The following is a 23,454-nucleotide window of genomic DNA, read 5'->3' as shown; positions in this document are numbered from 1 at the left end:
AAGAATATGAAGTATGCATTAAAGTCATAATATAAATGAATGATTGAATGAATGAATGGATAGATGGATGGTCGGCTCTCTCAGCAGTCTTTAATTAAGATGTGGATGTTGATATCCCTCTCTCAATTAATGGTTCTGAAGCCCTCAAGGTATATATTTTAGGAAGACTATAATCAACCTTAGTATCAACATTAAGGGTTAAGTATGTATTTGCCTCTTCTAGTTTGCAAATAAATAGTCAATTATAATGATAGTGTTCATTATTTCTTGGGATGCATTTTCAACAATGGAAATAAAGTCAATATTGAGATTTCTAGCTTTCATTCCCTTGCTATGTATTTTCTGAGTCATCTATGCACCAGATGCTAGGTGCTGGGAATAAAAATATGGTAAAGGCTCAGTTCTTGGCTCTGTGAACATTTACCATCTTTTTTTTTTCACTACCCAACATCTGTATCTCTTTCCTTTATTTGGTGAATTACAAAGTTTGCCTCCCTCTCTAGAAGATGAGGATGCAAGACACTCATGCTCCTAGAGTCCTCCATAGGTAGGTCACAGATATGTGACCTCACCTCTCTCAATCTGAGGAGCCCACATTGGACTTTGATTCTGAAGTCAGGGAGTCAAAAAAGCAGAAACTTTGCACAATCTATTTTGATGAGGGCTACAAAGGTCAGAAAAATTCACTCAAACCCCTTTAGAGGTAAAACAGTCTACCCCACTTTTCCTACAAGTCATGTAAGGCTTGGCAACAATATTTCAACATTCTGTCCTGCAACTAAGATAGAGAGGTACATGGCAAGAGGTGAAAAGTGCTGATATTTTGCATTAAAAATGTGAATAGCCATATGAATAGATTTCTATTAAATTTAGTCCTTCTTAATTGCTGTAACTAGTCAAGAATGTGTTTTTTATGTAAAGTGTTTAAAAGGGTATCTGGCCCAAATTAAGAACTTTATAAAAGTCTTGGCTAGTTTCTCTCTATATTTTATAGTTATATAGAGTCTCATTCTTTTTAAAGTTTCCAAGTTCATTATCACTTTTATTATTTTACTTTTCGTTTTCTTCTCAAAATCCTTTGTGAGAAGGAAAAAGCTATGTTAGATCTTGGTGTTTAATGAGAAAACTAAGACCCAGGAGAGGTAAATCACTGCCCTACCCAGATTATTGAAGATTTCTGAAGCAGAAATTAGAAGTCTTTCTGGTTTTCTGACTCCTAAGGCAAAGCAATATCTTCACCCAAGGGACTGGAAGGATGGGGAGATGGGGAGATCCACTGACTGAGTTTCCTACTTTGCTGCGGATGTTTATCATTTTTTAACTTATGTCTAGATCCACAGCACAGCAGGATAAAACCTCTTGGTTGTAGGTAGATTTCTGAGCTGGGCCCTAAGATTCCTGCTCCCTTGCATACACTCCATATGATCCTTTCCCTTTGGTGTGATAAGACACCTGACTATAATTGCATATCCCTCTCCCTTGATTGGGCCATGTTATAGAAGACTCTTTTGTAGCAGATTGGAGAGAGACTTTTGTGCTGGTTCTGGAGAGGGTCCCTCATATTAAAAGATGGCCATATGAGCATAACCTAGGAACTGAAAATGACCCTTGGCCAACAGCTAGCCAAAGAAAATGAAACAAAACAAAACAAACAAGCAACAACAACAGAAACAGGGTCCTCAGTCTTTCAGTGACAAGTAACTGAATTATGTCAACAACCTGAATGAGCTCAGAAGAGGACCCTGGTCCCCAGGTGAAAATGCAGCCCTACCAAAATATTGATTTTAGCTTTAGAGACCTTGAGCAAAAGACCTAGTTAATCTGTGCCTGCACTCCTGACCCACTGTGAGATAATGAATAAATGTTTAATATTTTAAACTACTAAGCTGATGGTAATTGGTTAGATAGCAATAGAAAACTAATATGTCCTTAGAGGCACCAATCTCATTCTCAAAAATAATGTTGATGATAACAATAATAGAAATACCTAATGCGTTAAAGAGTAATAGACCTAAACGTGGAAAGCAGAGTTGTGCTCAGTTAAGTCCTCTACCCACACACCACTTTCCCTGGTCATATTAACAATGGAAGTGGGGCAGTTGGACTCCATTGCTATACTGCTGGTCTTTTGACAACCATTATTTGTATTTTATATGTAAGCCTTTAAACAAATCATTCCTAGACTATCGAAGAATCTTTCAAAGTTATAACCTAGTTTTAAATAACACATTTTTGTAAACACCAGGAACAAAGTTTGAACACAGATTTGGGGTGTGAGGGGGAAATCTTGGTGGACTTGAATGCAGTTTTTGATGATTTTCTATGGCCATTGCTTTTACTGTCATTCCCAAAAACAATCACTGTTGTGCTTTGTGTGGATGTAGCACTGTGCGGTGAAAACATGCCTTACCTGACAACTGACCTGCATTTTGTTCGCACAACAGCATTATGTATTAGAGATCTCTCCTCCTATAGCTATCGGCACTGATATACATCAATCACATAATGATTGATGTATACATTATGAAATAACCACCATGATCAAGCTAATTAGCACAAGTGAGATTGCATCACATCAGCTGTGTAATCTTAATCAAGTCACTTCACCTTCTGGGCTTAGATTATTCCCCTGAAAAGTAAGGAAGTTAGATAATGAAGCCCTATGTCTCCTCTATCTTTAAAATCCCGAGTTCTTAATATTAGATGAAAGACTTGTCTTATTCTATATTAGGTGATAATTTCATAAAATTTTGCTAAATGTATCTATACAAAGCCATATGAATCAACCACAAATATTAATTTAGCCTACTTTGCCAGAAGTTCTTCATTAGATGTTATAACAGATGGAAAAAGCACTTAACACAGAGCTTCTAGGAACTAATAGTCCAGTTAAGGAGATAAGGCAGCGTTTGAGGAAAAGGAGAAAGTTACCAGTCCAGTAGGTAATTAATGTTTAGTAGAGAAGGAAAGTTTTGTTGTATTTTGTGGAATGGGAGATAAGGCCATGGGGAAGGCAAAACATTCTGCATGGGAAGTGCCACAGGTTGTGCTGAGTTTAGAGGATACACTGGATTTGAGACATAGTAGTGAAAACATTACATGGCGCACAGTGACCTGGGAGAGAAAATAAGGACAAAAATGTCCCATTGAGGCAAAGCCAGAGAACAGGTTTGGTCAGATTAGGTGGTAGTGCTGGGAATGTAGAGACTCATGCTGGTCTCTGTCTCAAACTCCCCACAGGAGAATCAGGCATCTCCTCCTGCCCCTACGTGGCACTCTGCAGACACCAGGACTTCATTAGTGTCATTCCTCCAGACCTGGACTAAGAAAGGGCAGGGGTAGTATTTTCAGTCACTCATAGCTCTTTTGTTCTTAGACTAGAAAGGAAAGTTGGAAGGGGATATTTGCTATTATGCTTAGAGGTGAAGTCGCTTCAGTAATTGAAGAACTGCCTTGGAACTTGGCTTGAAATTGGGGATTTCTTGGTTTTTACCCTAAGCTTCAAATGCCCATAGATTGTGTCATTCAAATTTCTCTATAGAGACACATTATTGAAGTACTCTATGGTGAATACCCCTAAAAGAGAAGGATTGGGGATCTCTGAGTGTGGGAAGATTCAGACTTAGACACATCTGCAAAGTCCACTTTAACACTGCCCACTGCCTGTGGTACAGGAGTTGGTGAGAGTAGAGAGGATGTGTCCAAGTGAGGAAGTGGGAGAAGGGCATGTTCATGGGCCCAGGGATTTCCATCTTTAAATGCATAGTGGATGCTGACACCTGCCTAGTCAATTCTTGAGGAATCTGATGAATATCATTAATATAAAAGTGATGGCTTCAGTTTATGACCAAATTCATATTGCTCAAGAGGAAGCTGCAATCACTAGAGTATTAATAGCTTAGACACGTCAGGTTTGGTCCTCTGAGAAGCAGATGCCCGCATGGGGTGAGATGTGTAAGAGATTCATTGAAGGAATACCTTTGAAATGTAGTGGGGGAGAGAACAGGAGTAAGTGGAGATAACCTCCAGACCACACTGTAGTTTTGAAATCTGTGAGGGGAAAAGGAAGAAAGGTGGTTTGGAAAGAACAGCTTCAAACTACAGCATGGTTCTGAAAAAAAAAAAATGGTTTCTATGATGAAAAAGGAGTGATGTCACCATGATAGCAACATAGGTCATTCCAGCCTTCACTCACTGTCACAGGAAGACCAGCTAACAACTACTCATGAACAAGACACTGTTATGAAAATCCTATGATGACAAAGAACATGGTGAATCTAACTAAAAGTGCAGAAGAGTCTATTTGGCAAGGCTTGGAAATTTAAATGAAATTTTTAGGGTCATTCAGAAGTTTTAAGGGCTGAACATAATATCATTATCAATCATTATCACAAATATACTTGGAAAATCAACCAAATTCTCTCTTTATACATCTCTCCTAGATAGTGGATGCTTCTAATTCTTTCTTTAAGAGATTTTATTTATTTATTTGAGACAGAGAGAACAAGCATAAGCAGGGGAGGGTCAAAGGGAGAGGGAGAAGCAGATTCCTCATGGAGCGCGGAGCCCAGAGCAGGGCTCCATCCCAGCACCCTGGGATCATGACCTAAGGTGAAGTCAGATGCTTAACCGACTGAGCCACCCAGGCACCCAGATGCTTCTAATTCAATGGTGATCACAAAAAAAGGCATTAATATCAGCTAGCATTATTTTTTAAATCTTCATCTTTGGAAAAAAATGTAGCCTCTTGAGTGATAATTTAATATTGAAATGTACATAAAATTTCCCCTCTACATTGCACTCCCCCTCCGTGTAATTAGGTTTGAGTACAGTTTTTTCAACCTTTAAAAATCAAAAATAAAAAAAAATAAAAGATAAAGACCAAATCTCTTTTCTACCAAATATATTTTACAATTTCCTTCATTATCTTAGAGTATGAAAGATGCTACTTGTGTCCAACAAGTCATTCTAACAGCAGAAGTTGTGTCTGTGCTGAAATAAATGGGAAATAAAGAATCAATAAGCAAATAGGATGATGTTGATGTTAAAAAATAAACATCCTCTAACTTCTAAGACTGAGATTTAGAGATGTGTTTGAAAATTAATGTTGTTGGCAGAGTGACAGTGGACAGATGGTTTAATCTCTATAAGATTCAGTTTTGTTTATAAAATGAGAATTGGAAGATATTATCTAATTTGGTGTTAAGTTTCAAATAAAAAAAAAAGCTTACCATGTGCTCACGAGCTAGTACTCAATCACTGACGGCTGTTATAGGAAAGCAGTAAAATACGGTGGTCATAATGATTGGCTCTGACTCAGATGGCTTGGGTACAAATTCACGCTAGCTCTGTGACCTTGGGAAAGTTCTTTAGTATTGCTGAACTTCCATTTCCAAAAAATGGGGTAATGCCATAACCTATCTTACACTGTTAAGGAAGTTAACGTAGCATGTTTAAAGAACCTAGAAACATGCCAGTCATATATTAATAGCTTAGTAGATGTCTATTAAGATGATCATTATTGCTATAATTGCTGTCACCAGAATAAAAATGCATTTTACTCACCACTAAACGTTAACTTGGAGACTATCTGCAAAAATGAGATCCTTGCTTCAAGTTTAAATGTCCTAAAATAAAAGAAACTGTTGCTGGAGAGGAAAGGTCTTCCTTCTAAATAGAAGTCACAATATTCTCTTAAACTATTTCCAACCCTATTGTGGACACTTGGACCTCCACATCTCCTAAGCAGGGTCTCCTTAATGTGCAATCCCCTTGTTCTCTCCAAAACCCTACTTGGAGGCTGAAGCAATGACACAAAGCTTTCAGGGTGGGAGAGATATCCAGCTATGGTATCTCATGCATCTGTTGGACTTGCCATTTTTAAATATAAAAGTTCCTAAATTATTAACTTTGCTCAAAGTGAGTTTTGATGGTGAAAGTAATATCTGCATCAAGTATTAAGTGATTTTTTTAACAAAAGCCAAGTAATTTGAGAAAGCGTAATAATTACACTGTCAACGAACACAAGTTTCCACTTTCTCAGAGAAATCTCTATCGCCTAGTTTCAGTTTCACAGGCTGTCATCAAGATGGTAAGATTTAGTTCTCCTTTAATTGCACCATAGCAGGCATTTTATGGAAAATGTATATGGGTGCCTGCTTTTGAGAAGAGAGCTAGATCCATGGCGTTGCTTTTATATTCACTTATGTGCACAATTAAGAGGCTGGCTTGCATCCCAATGGAACTGGAGAAGAACAGGCATTAAAGTCCTGTTGTGCCGGTCAAATGTGGTAACATATATCACAGTGAAGATTTATGAATAGTGGGAAGACTGAAAGTACACCTTTCCAAAAGAGCTTTTCCCTGAATTGAAGCTGGAAGCAACTGCCTACCAAAGAATGTTAGCTTTATGCCTAGTTCAAGGTTTGTGAGCAGTCTCCCCTTTTAACCCCAGAAATTTCACATATAAATCATAAAGAGGCAGACAACAATCTAGAACTGAGGATGCAGGGAATGGAGTCAATATTGGCATACCTCCTTGGATCAGCAGTTTATGCCATTATATGTTAATCTCATTTGTCTGCATTTATCCCAACTCCTCAAAATCCATTTCTGTTTAATATCATGCATTGAAAGAGATTTGGAAGGTACAAAGCTGATGTCTTATTTTGTGCTAGGCCCTGACATTAAGAAGCGGTCAGCATATAATGTGCCCCATTCCTCAGAATCCTTATAACCACACTGGAAAATTAAAACTTGTGTTTGTGAAAAACTTTTTATATTTTTAAAATTAGATATTTAAAACTTGTTTTTACATCCCAGAAATCAGAGCACAGTATAAGGATGGGTTCCTCAGGGAAGCATAGAAAATCCTATGTCAGTTGGGAGATGTGTAGAAGACTTTTGCTATTCTTTCTGATAGTGACGTTTCATGGTTCTATCATGCTTGCAGTGGGGGCCTGCGAGATGAAAGTGGTGGAATGAATGAGGTATTTCTGGACCTTGCCTTATTTCTGGACCCTTCACCCGTGACCAAAGGCATACCCTTCCCTCTCTCTGTCATCCTAATTCCTACTCCATTATCTTTATGTGAAGATTCAATGAGCTTATTTCAGTGAAAGTGCCCTGCACATTGTCTCAGACATTGTAGAGATAAGATTTAAACAAAAATGATACATTTGACATCTATAGCACAGAATCTGTCTGGGTACAAAGTGGAAAAAAGAGTCCCATTTCTACCTTCGTTGTCCATCTTTTCTACAACCACTTCCACTCCTATGACTTTACTCCTTGTCCCTCTCAATCTTACTTCTTTTTTTTTTAATTTTTATTTAAGTTCCAGTTCGTTAACATACAGTGTTAGTGTGAAAAAAGTGTGAATCATAAGTTTTTTTTTTTTCACAGTGTGAAAAAAAAAAGTTTTTCACAAACACAAGTTTTAATTTTCCAGTGTGGTTATAAGGATTCTGAGGAATGGGGCACATTATATGCTGACCGCTTCTTAATGTCAGGGCCTAGCACAAAATGAGACATCAGCTTTGTACCTTCCAAATCTCTTTCAATGCTCAGAGTAACCCCCAGACAACAGCTGTACAATTTAGTGATTCAGCACTTCCATAAAATATCCAGTGCTCATCCCAATAAGTGCCCTCTTTCATCTCACTTCTTGGTCCTTCAAGATATGAAACCAACCTAATCCTTTTCTGTAAATATGGCTCAACTTTACCCAACAATTAGGCAAAATAAATAATCCCTATGTGGCCATACATGTCATAGACTTTTCTGACCCTTTCTGTGATGTCCTCCATGCCAGAGTGTCCTTTTGTCTTTCCTCCTCATATGTATATGAAATCTGCCATCACCCTGATTGCAGTGCCCTAGAAGTATATATTTGAGTTTCTTTTTCCAGGTTAGAATAAGAGCCATGTCTAACTCCTGTCCTGGCACAGAATGCTCAGTAAATGATAGGGGATGCTCAATAAATGATAGATAAATGAGTGAATGACCAAATGAACGAATGCCCCAAAGTTGTAAATTTTAGCACTGAATGAAGTTAACAGCAATTATTTCCTAGTAGGAACTCACCATAAAAAACTATTTTGTCTCCAATGTCATGGTTTTTAAGAAAGGCTAATGTCTTGGGACACCTGGATGGCTCAGTCAGTTAGGTGTCTGACTCTTGGTCTCAGCTCAGGTCATGATCTCAGGGTCATGAGCTTGAAACCCGAATCAGGCTTTGCTCTCAGTGCAGAGTCTGCTTGAGATCTTTGCTCCTCCCCCTGCTCGTGCGTGCGTTCTCTCTCTCTCTCTCTCAAATAAACGAGTAAATAATAATAATTATTTTTTTTTTTAAAGAAAGGCTAATGCCTTTCGGAAACTCCAAATTATTTTTCATTCAGGGGGAAAACAGTCTAGGCACTAATTTGTGATTGTTTTTACCTACTCAACCTTCCTAGTTTTTGTTTGTGTGATTTTTGTTTTGTTTTATTATTGTGGATTTTCTTATAAAGCAGATTTCAGAGTAAGAGTATCTCTTCTGTGGCAGATGGGATTATAAAATCGCCCTTTATCATCCTTTCCCCTTGAGTTTGGGATGGATTTGTGACTATGATGGGATAGTCATTCCCTTGATTGGTGTACATTAAGTGGCAAAGGTGATGGGATAATCCTTTCCATATTTATGCTACACTATATAAAACTCTACTGAAGCCGACTATGGGGATAATCTCCTATAGGCTTTGAACAAGCAAGCTTCTGCTGTGAAAGGATCACTAGGACCTGAGGGTGGCCTCCAGGTGCTCAGAGTAACCCCCAGACAACAGCTGGCAAGACACCAGAGATTTCAGCCCTCACACCACAAGGAACTAAATTCTGCCAATAACCAATGGGCGTCAGCCTTAGATGAGCTCACAGCCCCAGCTAACACCTTGATTTCAGCACGGAAAGAGCCCAATCAGAGCATTCTGACTCTTGTTCCACGGAAACTGTGAGACAGTAAAATGGCCATTGTTTTCAGCTGCTGAGTTTGTAGTAATTTGTTACATGGCAATAGAAAACTAATACAGCTTTTCAAGGAAGGTAGTTTTGACACTGGGTTATATAAAATAACTTGTTATAAGTAGAATGACCATCGTTCCCAGTTTGTCCAGGATATTTCCCAGGTAAGCTAGTTGTCCTAATTCACTACCTTAAACTCTCAAACGTGTTTTGATTTGGACTACCAATTTCAACTTTATGGTCACCCTAGTTATAAAGTAAGTTTTGACCTTTAAGGTGGTAGACAGAATCTAAGTGTAATATGGTTAAGATACCCAAATGAAGCAAACCCTTGTCTACAAATGATGTCCCAAGGCTATTGTGGCATTATTTACATGATGCAGGTTATAAATCCTATTAATAAAATATATTTTGTGAGTGTTTTCTGTGTAATAAGCTCTGGATTCCATGAAAATAATTGCACTTTCCTCTGCCTAATAATGTCCTTCTCTTCCTATTCCTACACAACTTTCTCCTTTCTAAATATATACCTTGGTTTCCAACTGGATGGTCATTAATATGGGAAAGCCCCAGACAATCCCTGGGTACGCATATGTGTGTGCACGTGTGTATGTACATATGCACTGCCGTATTCTCCAAAATTTACGTATGCATCCTAGTAAAATAGGTAAAAGTTTTAAAAGGATAATCTTCCAAGGAAAAGAAGTTATGACCCAGGGACACCTGGCTGGCTCAGGAGGTTGAGTGTCTGACTCATGATTTTGGCTGGGGTTGTGATCTCATGGTTTATGAGATTGAGACCTGCTGTGGGCTCCCTGCTCAGCAGGGAGTCTGCTTCTCCCTCTGCCCTCCCCCGACTCTTGCCTGTGCAATTCCCCTCTCTCTCTCAAAAAAAAAAAAATAAATAAATAAATAAATAAATCTTAAAAGAAAAGGACGTAGACCATTTTACCTTTATATTAGTAGGCAGTGTTTACAAAATATTGTGCATATACAATTGTCAACTCTTGGTTTAAGCAACTTACTAGAGCCCCCCTCCTTTTCATATCCTCACTCAGAAGCCACGTGAAAATCATCGCCAAGCATGATGGTCCCAGAATCCATGTTGCTGAGAAAACTTGTTCTCAGGAACAGTGATAAGGCAGCCAATATGTCCAAGCTACCCCATAGGCTTCATGGGGGAGAGCTGCCCTCCCCACACTGGATTTGGTGACAGCCAGTGCACTGAAATCTCTAATGGAAGTTGCAGTTAAGGGCTCAGGACCCTCTGGCCAGCTACACTCTTACACATATTTGCATTACTAGCCCAAGCACCTCTGAGGTCCCTTTATCTGGGGCCTTGGCTGAGGACTTTCTCGGGCACTTCTGCCAAGGCCTCCTCGGGAGGTGTCAGAATCTTGGACACTTTCTACACTATGACTCAGTGTTCAGTACTTTTCTACTCTTAGTCTTCCCCCTCTCTCTCCTCCTGGCCCCTGGACTCACAGACTACACCAGTTTTTTGTTTGGGGGTCAGTAGGCAATGACACTCCTCAGAGGGTATGGATAAGAGTCAGTTCCTTCTCCAGTTTGGCCTCTTGCTTATACTATAACAGCAAGTGACTAAACACAACTATTACTTTCTTTGGCTACTCAGACACCTGGCAACTGAGCTGAGTTGCCAACAACTAGCATTTTTACTTTGAGATGGTTATAGGTCAGACCCTCACCACCAACACCATTACCCCATGATGAGAGTCTGAAGAGACAATGGAAGACCTCGCCATGTTGTAGAAAGCTCTTTTATTAAAAGAACACTCAAACATTGTTTCCTCCAAGCTTGTTGCTGTGCTCATGGTGCCTTCCATCTGTCTTGCAGTTGGTTCCACTCTGGGCTACCTGACACTCTGTCCTTCTTTCTTTCAGACCTAAGTTCTTCTTCCCATGTCCCACTCAGTTTCCCATTTGGGTCTCTGCCCTGCCTTAGAGAGCTCCCATATCACATATTCTCCTCTTTCCCAGTATCCAGATCCAGCTGACCTGTGCCAGTCTTACCAGTCCAGCATAGAAGCAACACCTCATGCACCTTCTCAACATTACCCTGTCCTACAACTACTCAACCTGACCCAGGTGCTGTATGGAACTCCAGGGAATAAGATTGGCATCATCACTACCCTCACAGGGCTTGCATTCTAGTAGGGAGCACAGATAATGAACAAGAGAATAGATGTGTGCTAAGCAGGCTAATAGGATCACACTTCTTTCTCTGACTCATTTTTTCTCTGTTTTCCTCACCCTGAGGTACAGCAGGCCCATCAAAGAGATGCAACCATGAGCACAGAAAATTTGTGTTAAAGCTGGACTTCTCCTCCTTTACCTTAGGAGTTATATCTGTGGCACAAGGATCTTCCCAATGCTGTGACAAGCTTCCAGGCAGGGTGGCACCTACTTATCTGTATCACTGAGCAGGCTTTGGAGCAGCATTCCCTCTCCTCATTGTCAATCTCTGATCCAGGGACCCAGATCTTTAGAAAGAAGGTTAGATTTTTCTGGTGCTGGTCATCCCTTCTGGTAGTTATGTCCAAAAGCTGTACCAGAGCTGCACATTTGGTCAATCCCTTTGCCCTATGGCCATCTGCAGGATCATGTACCCTCATCTCTTGGACCAACCTCAGACAGGAAAACTCAGTATTCTCATGCTTGCTTATGAGCCAGCTGTGACCTGAGATCCCATTCAAATCACAGCATGTAAACCACATTCCCAGGGTCTACTTATCTATTATCCTAATATCTATAAAATTAAGGCCCTGTCATTTTCCTTCAGAGTTTTTCCCAATCCCTGGAATCCTGTGTTGAGTCTCATTTTAGGGCCAAGACCCAGCTCCCAGCTGCTAGACTTCCATGATGCCAAACATGTGTCTGCCTATACCTGTGCATAATTCCAGCCTTGGATTCTTGTCTACTGTCATACCTCAGAATTTCTAAGTGGACAGTTGGCCCTGACCAGGACCAGTGGTACTATATAGCCCTTTGTCCCAAGCCTGAATGTTGACGATGACCTTTCTCTCTGCATCTGTACCTGGATCTGTACAAAAGACCCATTTGTACCCATAGGTCCAGATTCCAGTGCAGCCCAGCCCTTTTAGCTGGAGTCCCTGGTAAGATCCAGGTCTTCTATGTCTAATCATCACTGTTATGGGAGAGGGCCAGACTAAGAACACTCTCCTTTCAATATGGGTGCCACCATTACCTTTACAGTATGTGAGTTCCACTTCTAGGCTAATTTTTGATTCCCCTCTTCAGATTAAATGTGGACAAATTATGAGAGATAGGCCTAGAGAGGAAGTTTGTGGTTAAGGACAGGGATAGCCTGAATAGCTCAGATTCTCTGCAGGATGAGTTACTCTGAAGCTACTCTAGGTAAATGACAATAATATTTTAGATTCCTAAGTTAATTGGGTGAGATGAGCTGTGTCATGACTCACAGCAAGGTTTCCACCTTTATTCACTTTGAAAAAAGGGACAAAAGCAGAAATAGGATTATCACCTGACCGGTCCACAGTGGCCTGAGGCCAGACAGTTTCCTTCCTGATAAGATTTTTCTCCAGAGAGACAAGCTTCTCAGGTGGTTATTTTCTCCCATGTGATCAGGTTAAATTTCACAATGCAGCCGACTGACAATAGAACCATTTCCACAATTAAAACAGCACCTCATGAGCACTCAAGGCTTTGCTCACAGTAAGAAGAGAGGCTTGAAGACTGGGATGAGGAAGAGGAACATACTTTAGCTCCTTCCAAGAAAATGCTCCCTCTTTCTCTCTCCACTGTGGTCATGTCCCTAGCAAGGAAGGACAATTGAAGAATATATGAATTCTCTAATCACAGGCTTTATTCTGAAAATTGTTATTAATTTGCCTAATTGCTCCTCAGTGGTAAACTATAAAAATTGTGAAATTCCCGGTGTCACATATTCTATGAATATATACTCATATTTTTTGACAATTATCATCACTTATTCAAGCAAAATCCAAGTCAAGAAAGAAACTAGAGTTTTCATAAGGGTACAATCAACCCTTACAAAGGCATAAGACATTTTTATGTATGAATTAATTATAATAAAATCTTAGTACAAATAATATTAAGAAAAAATAGAAATAAAATCGAAATAATTCATAAACCCTCTACCTAAAAATAACCTCTAAACGTTTTTGTGGATATGCTTCAACACATTTTCCCTACCTGTATTTTTTTTCAAAAAGAGGTTTATGTTGTAATATTTATTAACTTATTTTTTCTGATGCATCATGACATTTATTTTTTTTTAGGGTAGATAAGCTATTATGACTTGATTACTAGAGCTAATGGAGGAAAAGTTTCACCAAACTTTGAATCTTTCCTATAAAATTTGAAATACATAGAAATACATAAGAGGCACTGTATTTATTAATCAACTTTTAGAGTTTTATGCAAGGTAAAATTTCTCTCTGGAGTAAAAATTAGTTTGGGTTTTAGAAGTGTATCATGAACTATAATTAATATATTTTTACTTTTTGCTGTGTTGTGGATATTTTAATTGGGGTTTTGATATTTTTTCCTTCTGGCTAGTATTTTGTTGTGCGATATTTTTGTGATATAATTGATAAAACATTTTATTAGTTCCAGCTGTACAATGTAATGATTCAAAATTTGCATATATTGCAAAATGATCCCCACAACAAATCAGTTAACATCCATTACCATACATAGTTACATTTTTTTTTCCTTGTGATGAGAACTTGGAAGATCCATTCTCCCAGCTACAAATATACAATTCAGTATTATTAGCTATAGTTCCCATGCTGTACCTTACATCTCCATGGTTTAACTTATATTTTAAGGTAACAGTTTAATATTGACATATTTATGCATCAGTAAATTCATTTCAGCAATGACATGTTTAAAGATAGGTTGTATTCAATTAAATTCATTTTTTTTACCAATTGTCTAATCTACATGAGTTTTTGAGTTTTTCAATATCATCAACAATGCTCTGGTGAACATTCATATAATTATATTTCTACAGTTTTGTTTATTGTTTTTTTGCTTTTTTTAGAGAGGGAGAGAGTGGGGGGAATGGCAGAGGGAGAGGGAATCTTTTTTTTTAATTTTTATTTTATTTCTTTTTTTATTGAGCAATAGTAAAGTTTATTGAATGACAGAGTACAGAGCTCCCAAAGGGGATAGGGACCCGAGAAGATTGCCCTAAAGCTATGTGTTTTAGACATCTTTCCTGAGCCTCCAAAGTTTAACAGTGTTATCTTACTATTTCCTTTCTTTTTTGGCAGGGGGGAGGGGATCCTGTTTCCTTTCATTTCTTTTTTTTTAATTTTTTTATTATGGTCAATTAGCTGACATATAGTACATCTTTAGTTTTTGATGTAGTGTTCAATGATTCATCAGTTGAGTATAACACCCAGGGCTCAACACCACACTTGGGGAAAAAGAGAATCTTAAGCAGACTCCCCACTGAGCGTGGAGCCCCACTCAGGGCTTGATCTTACAACTCTGAGATCATGACCTGAGCTAAAATCAAGAGTCGGACACTTAACCAACTGAGACACCCAGGTGCCTCTATTTCTACAGAGTTTTAAAAAGCATTTTTCTTAGGGCACCTGGGTGGCTCAGATGGTTAAGCGTCTGCCTTCAGCTCAGGTCATGATCCCAGGGTCCTGGGATTGAGCCCCGCGTCGGGCTCCCTGCTCAGCAAGGAGTCTGCCTCTCCCTCTCCCTCTGCCTCTCCCCACTGTTCCTGCTCTCTCTCTCTCTGTATCTCTCTGTCTCAAATGAATAAATAAAAAATTCCTTTAAAAAAATAAGTATTTTTCTTGGTTAAACTCTTAGGATAGAATTCTTGAGTGAAATGGTATAGGACATGTTTTCACTGAAGTAACAGCTTGATAAATGAAGGCTAAACAGAGGGTAGTTTAGTATTTTTCAACTTTTACCATTACCCGTTTCTATAGCTATAATTTATGCCATGAACATGCTGGAATATACATTCACACAAGCCATTAGAAACAGGACTGATTCTTAATTCAATTCCCATCTCAAGTTTGTCACTTACCTTTTATTATTCTGTTTCCCAAAATGAGATTGCTTTTGAGAAAGATAACAAAGTTTTCTACATATGTTCTTAAAAATGCCTTGTCTTAGAAAGAAATGACTCCACACACAGCAGAAAGAGCTTTCAGTATTTCTGTAGAACGTCCCCCAAATAACACATATTTATGTACATATACACCTATGCCTTTATACAGGTATATATAAAGGCAGGAATGCACCCACACAAACTGATAAACATAGCTAGGACAAGATAAAATAATGAGTCTTTTTTTTTTTAAAGATTTTATTTATTTGAGAGAGAGAGAATGAGAGATAGAAAGCACAAGAGGGAAGAGGGTCAGAGGGAGAAGCAGACTCCCCGCCGAGCAGGAAGCCCGATGTGGGACTCGATCCCGGGACCCCAGGATCATGACCTGAGCCGCAGGCAGTCGCCCAACCAACTGAGCCACCCAGACGCCCCTAAAATGACGAGTCTTAAAGAATTCCCTTTCTTGTGACTAAACACCATTGATTCTGGGCCATTCTAAAATACTAATGAACAATTTGGAAATGCCACTGATGATTAGTGATTTGAATTCACCTTTGAGAGGGGGTTCATTTTAGCAGCATGAGTACGTCACATGGCACCAGGTAGAACTGCCGCCGTTGCATTTGGAGCAAAAGCCTGATCTAAGCATGGAAGAAGTTTCACAAAGGAAGTCTCAGGAAGGAGCATCGTAGATGTTGCTTGGTCCTGGGTGTGCCAACACCACGGAGCAGCAAAGATGGATGGGCCCTGCACAGTCACAGGTGTGGGTTTTAGATATTTGTTCCCGAGAGCTGGATGGAGCGCACACTCACACACATATGTGCAGGGTCTCATACGTGCTCCAGTCACTGTTGAAAAATAGTCTTCAGCTGGACTCCCGGAGGGGGGAAGCCTGGGAAAATAACGTGGTAGAGTGATTAAGACCCTTGTCTCTAGGGTTGAAGTGCCTGGTTTAAACCTTGGGCCCATCACCTCTCCACAGGTGATCTTGGGTTGTAGATTATTTTAACTTCTCAAAGCCTCAAATCTTGGGTGATTCTAGCGCTTTTAAGCCTGTTTCTTTTCACAGCTCATTATCTAGAAAGATCTCATGGCAGAGAGGTTAAAGAGATTCAACCGCATCCTGGCAGAGTCCATTAGTCTCTGAAAAGGAGCAGATGGGGAAGAATTACTCAACCCACAGCTGACTTTTCAGAAATCCTAAAACCTTGGACCGTAATGAGGACCTTGCTTATGAAATACGGATTAAAAGGTGGGCGGACCCTGAGGTGTGAGGGTCTGTTGGGGGAAGGGGCAGAGCTAGAATGGTTCTGTGCAGATGAGCCTGTTTACACAGCTGGGCCAAGTGTGTCATGTAGGAGACCTAGTCCAAAACCCACAACAAGTGTTTCAGTTTAACAAACTGACAACCACTTTTAAGTGTCAGGGATTGGAGAAGCAGGGAATGGCGGGAAATGAGACAAAGTGCAGTTGCGAGGGGTCTCCGGCTCCTGGTCTGCCCAGGACAACCGCACAGCCACTGCTTCCAGGGCGAGCAGTTACCAGGCGCAGCCTAGGAAAAGTCAGTTGATGAGAAAGGCCAGGTAGAGCTGCGAACCTCTCTGGGCCTGCCCCAGGGCCATGGCGCTGAGGGAAAAGGGGTTGCTTTACACTTTCCCAAAATTGATGAATTAAGCCAAAATGGGCAACTGAGAACTTGGCTCACTCACTCTTGTCCAAATCCCAGTCTCTCTCTAGCAACCGTGGAGCTGCACTGTTTTTTTCTTAGAGGTGAAAAAGCGAAAACGAAACCCGATCTGGATATTTGCATATCGTCTTTAACAATCTGTTGAAATAGAAGGAGAAAGAGCCAAGGTTTGCTTGGGTTCAGCTTAACTATATGTGAGTTATTTACAGAAAGAACTCTTTTAAAATAGTTAACATACTTTAAAAGGCTTGGGGGTAAGATATATGGTGTTTGGGCTACAAAGTAGAATTTAGTATTCTGTGTACCCAAGGCCTGCCTTTTACCTTTCCCCACAATAAACACACTGCTTGAGCATTTTTTACCGGGAGAGAAATAAAAATCAAAGTTTATCAAAACAAATTTTTGGAATTAGCAAACTATAAGAGGCTTGCAAAAAAAAAAAAGGAAAAGCAACCAAAAAACAAAAATGGAAAAAAAGATATCAAAACCAAGAAAGCAAGTACAGTGAGGGAAGAGTTTTGAATTTAAGGACAGGGAGGGGTGTGCCTGCATGCCTCAGTTGGGTTAAGCATCTGCCTTCAGCTCAGGTCCTGATCTCAGGGTCCTGGGATCCAGCCCTGCACTGGGGCTCTCTGCTCAGTGGGGAGCCTGCTTTTCCCTCTCCCTCTGCTGCTTCCCCTGCTTGTGCTCCTTCTCATTCTCTGTCAAATAAATAAAATCTTTAAAAAAAGAACAGGTAGTGACTTAAAATGAAAAATGAGCGTGTTCATTTGCATCTCAAAAGTAAATTTGATTTGTTCACATTTAAAAGAAAACCAAGCAGCATTAGGATTATAGTCAGAGAAGGAAAAGACCCCAAACCACTTTTACATTTTAATAACATAGTAATATAAGGAATTGGATAGACAGACCTAATTTAATGGGAAAAAATGTGTAAGTACTGAGAAGGACCAACCAGATGGTGGTGCAGATTGACTTCAGAGGGAAGCTGAGTGGAACTTTCAAAGGAGTGTAAGGTTTTTTTTTTTTTTTAAAGATTTTATTTATTTATTTGACAGAGAGACAGAGAGGAAACACGAGCAGGGGGAGTGGGAGAGGGAGAAGCAGGCTTCCAGCCGAGCAGGGAGCCTGATGTGGGGCTCGATCCTAGGACCCTGGGATCATGACCTGAGCCGAAGGCAGACGCTTAACGACTGAGCCACCCAGGCGCCCCAAGGGGTGTAAGGTTTTATGTAAGTATATAAATCCAAGTATGTGTGTTTGGGAATCTCTTGGGTAATTTCTTCCCCTGGCCTGGTAGCAGGCCACTGTAAATAAATCAGTGCTAGCAGGTGCTCTCTGTTACACCTACTCAGTATTCCTGCAAAGAACCCTTTGCCTAAGAGAGTTCACGTGTCGGCAGGTGGTGTGAGTTGAAAATGGATGGCGGAGCCCATCAGTGTCTGCTGCAGACAAAGGCTCTGGCCATACAGAGGGGTAGAGAGGGCCTGCTAAGACCTTCTTTCTCCACTTCAGTTGGTTGGTTGCCCCTGAGTACAAGGTGGTGAATTTTCTGAACTCCAGAGTTATTAGATGTTGGAAAATCAAGATGAAAGAAAAAAAATCAAGAGATTGTTGCAGCAAGAGCATTTGGAGGCTGATTTTCTCTGATATCTGTGGATTCCTCCCAGCCTTAGTGTTCTCTGCGTGGACTGACACCCCAGAGTCCAGGGACATCAGAGAAAGTTTGGTTCTCACTCCGTACCTTGCATATACCTTTATTCCTCTGGTATCTGAAACAGCATTGTGAGCTATGATCCTGAGTCATTCTTTCTTTCATGTATTCATTCTGGTCTACAACTGAGAAGGACTATTTAGAGTTTACTTTGCCTGGTGGCAGCAGAAGGAAATCAAGTAGTCTCTCTACAAAAGCTTGCAGCAAGGAGAATGGTAAAATGTTAACTTGAGAGAGGACCAGAGCAATCACCTAGTCCAACCTCTTCATTTTACAGACAGGGAAACTTGCAGAAAGTTGCATGAAAGGAAATACTGCTTTCCCTTTCTGATTCTGAGTCACACAGTTCATTCATGGAATGATTAGGAAATGATTAGGAAAAATTCACAGAGACCCTTATCAATCCAAATCCTGCAGGACAGCAAAAATTTACTCCCTAAAATCTGCTGTACTTAAGGTTAAAATCTGTATTTACCAATTTAAACCCACTTTGTGAACTTAGTCACATTTTACACATTTATAGACTAAGTTAAATAATTTTCCCATTACACAGTGTACTCCATATGCTGAATATGAACTTTTATGTGCACAACTAAGATCACCTTGCAAAGCCTTTGGCACAATGCATGACATCACAGCACATGGCACTTAGTAAAAGAGTAGTAATATCAGTCTTATAGTCATTATTATTATTACTAGTATTACAAAACATCCGCTGCCCCTCTTCAGTGTAGCCAACATCCACCAATAATCTGCCTTTGAGTTTTTTCTTATATTTCCTTCTCATGTACACTTGGAGCATGTTTCTTCAGCTTGATTCCCATTTCTGAACTGTGCTGGGGAAGAAAAATATTTTCTCCCCCATCACTCCCTGCTCCAGAGTTCTTCTAGCTGGTTTGGGAATTAAATTAACATGAGGGAGGTTAACAAGAGGAAAAAAAAAAAAAAAACACAAAGTTTTATTACACGCACATGGAGGCCCAATAATGAAATCGAGACCCAAAGAAATGACCAAGGCAGTAAGTTTTTATACATGTTAGACACAGACAATAAATTGTGAAAAATTGACAGGATAGAGAAAACAGGTGTTTGGAGCTTTAATTAGTAAGGGATTTTAAGCAAAATTTAGGCTGAGAAAATAGATTAGAAAAAAATAACAAGGTTTGTTTCTACAGCTTCTTCGACTTTAGAGTTTCTATCTCTGGTGATGAGGATGTCATTTTATTTCTTAGAATAGGGATGGTATTTTTCGTACAGGAGATGTGTTTCCTGTTTTCAGGGGGACAGAAGAGGGTCAGAGTGTTCTTGCGCTGGATGTTTCCCGGACATTCCCAAGTAGCTTCAATTCAAAATAATCAATATGCCATTAGGAACATGTTGGGGCAGCCTGCCCTCAGCCCCTTTGGCCACAATTTGCTCCCCTTTGAAAGTCATTTCCTGTTTGTGCCGCATCATCATCTGCCTAGCTTCGGCATTTCCTCATACTTGTGAGTTATGGCTATTAGATGCTAAATTACTGCGGTGAGCAAGTAGCAAGTGATGGTTTGCAACCTTTTATCGTGAAACTCACTCTATAAAAACAAAAAGCATAGCAAAACAGGATTTCAAGATCACATGGAAAGTATATATGTATCAGTTTGTATTTACTCGAGTTGCAGAATCAAGGGAGTTAATGGGAGGGAAATAGACAGTTTCAGTTAATGAGACAGATTGTTTTGGAAAATAGGATGTCACTGTGGCTTGGCACATAAAATAGTGGGTTTGTTATTATTGAACCCTGGCTACATTAACAGAAATAGCATCTCTTCCTATTGAGATGTCCCTCAGAGCTGCATTTTTGTTAATAAAGATAAATTTCTTGTGGGGTCATCAAATGGTATCTTCCTATTCTGGGGACCATCCCAGCAGTTTCCTGGCTTTGGGATAAGGTATTGCTGGACACTTATGCCCTGTGGTGATTTGCCTCCTGCAGTAGCATCACTGGCATGTCAGAAGCCCAGTGAATATCCTGAGATATGTCTGGGGCTGCCTCAGTAACATCTTGAGATCTGACCTTGGGAAATTCCACAGAATCTAGAGGTAGAAATCCCAGAATTGAAGAGCTAAAAGTAAAGCTGCATAAATTAGCTGGATAAGCATGTAACTTCTCACATTTTCTTCCCTCTTTTGACAGTAAAACTGATTTTCAGAATTTTCTTGACGTTCTTCCTTGTCCTTTCCTCTTCAGTCTGTTCCGGCTTACTTCTCTAACACAAGAGCTTTCGTTACGATTGAAGGGAAGGAAAAATTCTTCCTCCTTAAGGTCTTCCAACTGGACTAAGAATTAAATTTAAATGAAACAGATTAACCGGAGAAATAACCATAGTTTTATTACATTCACACGGAGACCTAGTAATGAAATTGAGACATAAAGAAATGACCAAGTCAGGCATTTTTTGTGCTTTTTAGACAAAAAGACAAATATGTGGGAAATTGACAGGAGAAAGAAAACTTTGGGAGCTTCAATTAGTAAGGAATTCTAAATAGAATTTGGACTGGGGTAGTAAATTAGCAAAAGGTAAGCCCTCTTGGCTCTAAATTTCCCATTTCTGATAAAAATGTCTCTTTACTTCCTGGTACTGGGAAGGTACCTTTCACTTGGGAGATTTATTTCCTTTTTTCAGGAGAACAGAAGAGGGTTTGAGAGTTCTTACACAGGCTCTTAAGTAACTTTTATTTAAAACAATCAATATGCTTGGGGTACATGAGTGGTTCACTCAGTTAAGCATCTGTCTTCAGCTACAGTCATGATCCCAGGGTCCTGGGATCCAGCCCCACATCAGGCTCCCTGCTCAGCAGGGAATCTGCTTTTCCCTCTCCTCCCCCATGTGTATGTGTTCTCTCTCTCTCTCTCACTCTCAAATAAATAAATAAAATCTTTTAAAAATAAATAAAATAGGGGCCCCTGGGTGGCTCAGTCAGTTAAGCGACTGCCTTCGGCTCAGGTCATGATCCTGGAGTCCCGGGATCGAGTCCCACATCAGGCTCCCTGCTCGGCAGGGAGTCTGCTTCTCCCTCTGACCCTCTTCCCTCTCATGCTCTCTCTCTCAAATAAATAAAATCTTTGAAAAAAAATAAATAATATGCAAAATTGATACATTCTGGGGCCACTTGCCCTTGGTTGAGATGCTACACCCCAGAAACTTGCTGGGAATCTATCTTCTGGGGTGTTAGGGGAACAGGCTTAGGGAGATGCCCTCATTAAAACTCGTTGAAAACCTGCCTGCAAGTCTGCCTGGAGAAGCACCTGGGGGTGCCCTGCCCACCTGTGCTGCAGAACGCCACCGCAAGGGCTGTCCAGTTCAGGAACCTGTTGAGTGAGAACACCAGCACTGGGAAGACTGACCCCTTCCTCCTCCAGGTCCTTCCAGGTCCCTCTACTTTCATGCTTGACGTTGATCCAGCTGGCAAACAAGAAATAGTTACAGGGTCCACCTTTATGTAGGCAATAAAAGGTGGATTGAGGGGCGCCTGGGTGGCTCAGTCGGTGAAGTGTGTGCCTTTGGCTCAGGACATGATCCCAGGGTCCTGGGATGGAGTCACGTGTTGGGCTCCCTATTAATGGGGAGCCTGCTTCTCCCTTTCCTCCCCACGCGTGCTTCCTCTGGCCCTCTCTCTCTCTTTCAAATAAATAAAATCTTTTTTTTTTTTTTTTAAGGTGGATTGGGATGGGAGAAGCAATACTCTAATAAGTAGCACATTGACCCAGACAACTCTACTGAGTTTGGGATTCTCCTGAGCAGTTGCCACATGGAAATTGGTATTTAGAGATCTAAAAAAAAAAAAAGGAAAAGAAACTGCAAATTTAACATGTGCTGGACCAAATGTATAATCTTTTCCCCCATACCTGGTCTCCCTTCAGCTCTACCACCCACATTCCATTTTTTTTAAGCCAGAAATATAGGAATAAACGTTATCACTTTCTTTTCTTTTTCATATCCAGCACACTATCAACTCTTATATACTTTATTTCTTAACTCCTATTTAGATCTCTTCACCTATGTGGATTTGATGTGGATATAATAATGTGCAACTAAAATTTTGATTAATTAGTAAATATCCACATAGTAGACTAAATAATCCCTCCCAGCCCTCGCTCCACCAAAAAAACCCACAAAAACCCTATACCCTAATACCTGGAAACTCAGAACATTACTATGTAATAAAGAATTTTATTTTAGCCAAAGAGACATCTGATCTTTGCCCTTGGCTTTTGGGAGGTAATCTATTTTATACCTCATAGGGTTCTCTTCGTTTAGCAGTGGCCTGGCCATACTACATCTTAGAGTAGAAGCTGGCCATTGCCAGAAAGACCAGTTCTGTGATTTAGAGTGGGCATTTTAAATCATCTGGTATCAGTCAACCTGGAGACTGTGTTTAGCCTCGTGGATAATCAATCATGTGGACACTAAAACTTGGATGTCACTGGACACCAAAAACTACTAGACAACAACATTCTCAACACTAAAACGTGAATGAGCTTCCCTGGTTAACAATATTCCAACTGTGCCATCACACATCAGTGCCTGGAAATCAAAGTATCCCAAGGACAAAGGCAGCTTTGTAGTAGTTCGAAGCGTCCAGACTACCCTTTGTGTCTCTTTTCTTGGCTGGTTTTGACCTATACCTTTCCCTGTAATTAGCCATAACTGTAAGTGTAATGGATTTTAATGAGTTCTGTGAATCATTCTAGTAAATTATTGAAACTGAGGCTGATTTTTGTAACCCTCTAAACTTGCAGTTGATGTCAGTCTAGGGAGATTTTGCCTTCAAACTTTGCAATTCGGCTAGTTCTTTGTATGATATGGCAAAAGAGACTTTTCAGATGTGGTTAAATTAAGGATCTTGATTTGGGGAGATTATCCTGAAATATCCCAGTGGGTCCTAAATGCAGTTAAATGTATCCTT

General features: G+C 40.1%; 1 pseudogene; it reads left to right on the top strand.

Annotated features, from left to right (window-relative positions):
* The window catches only part of LOC148162145 (uncharacterized), a 101,656-nt pseudogene that overhangs the window by 540 nt on the left and 77,662 nt on the right, over nucleotides 1-23,454 (top strand).

Source organism: Eumetopias jubatus, unplaced genomic scaffold, assembly GCF_037043125.1.
Source record: "Eumetopias jubatus isolate StellerSeaLion01/CBP00866 unplaced genomic scaffold, mEumJub1_p1.0 scaffold_17, whole genome shotgun sequence".
Classification (NCBI taxonomy): domain Eukaryota; kingdom Metazoa; phylum Chordata; class Mammalia; order Carnivora; family Otariidae; genus Eumetopias; species Eumetopias jubatus.
This window is presented reverse-complemented; position numbering and strand designations above follow the sequence as displayed.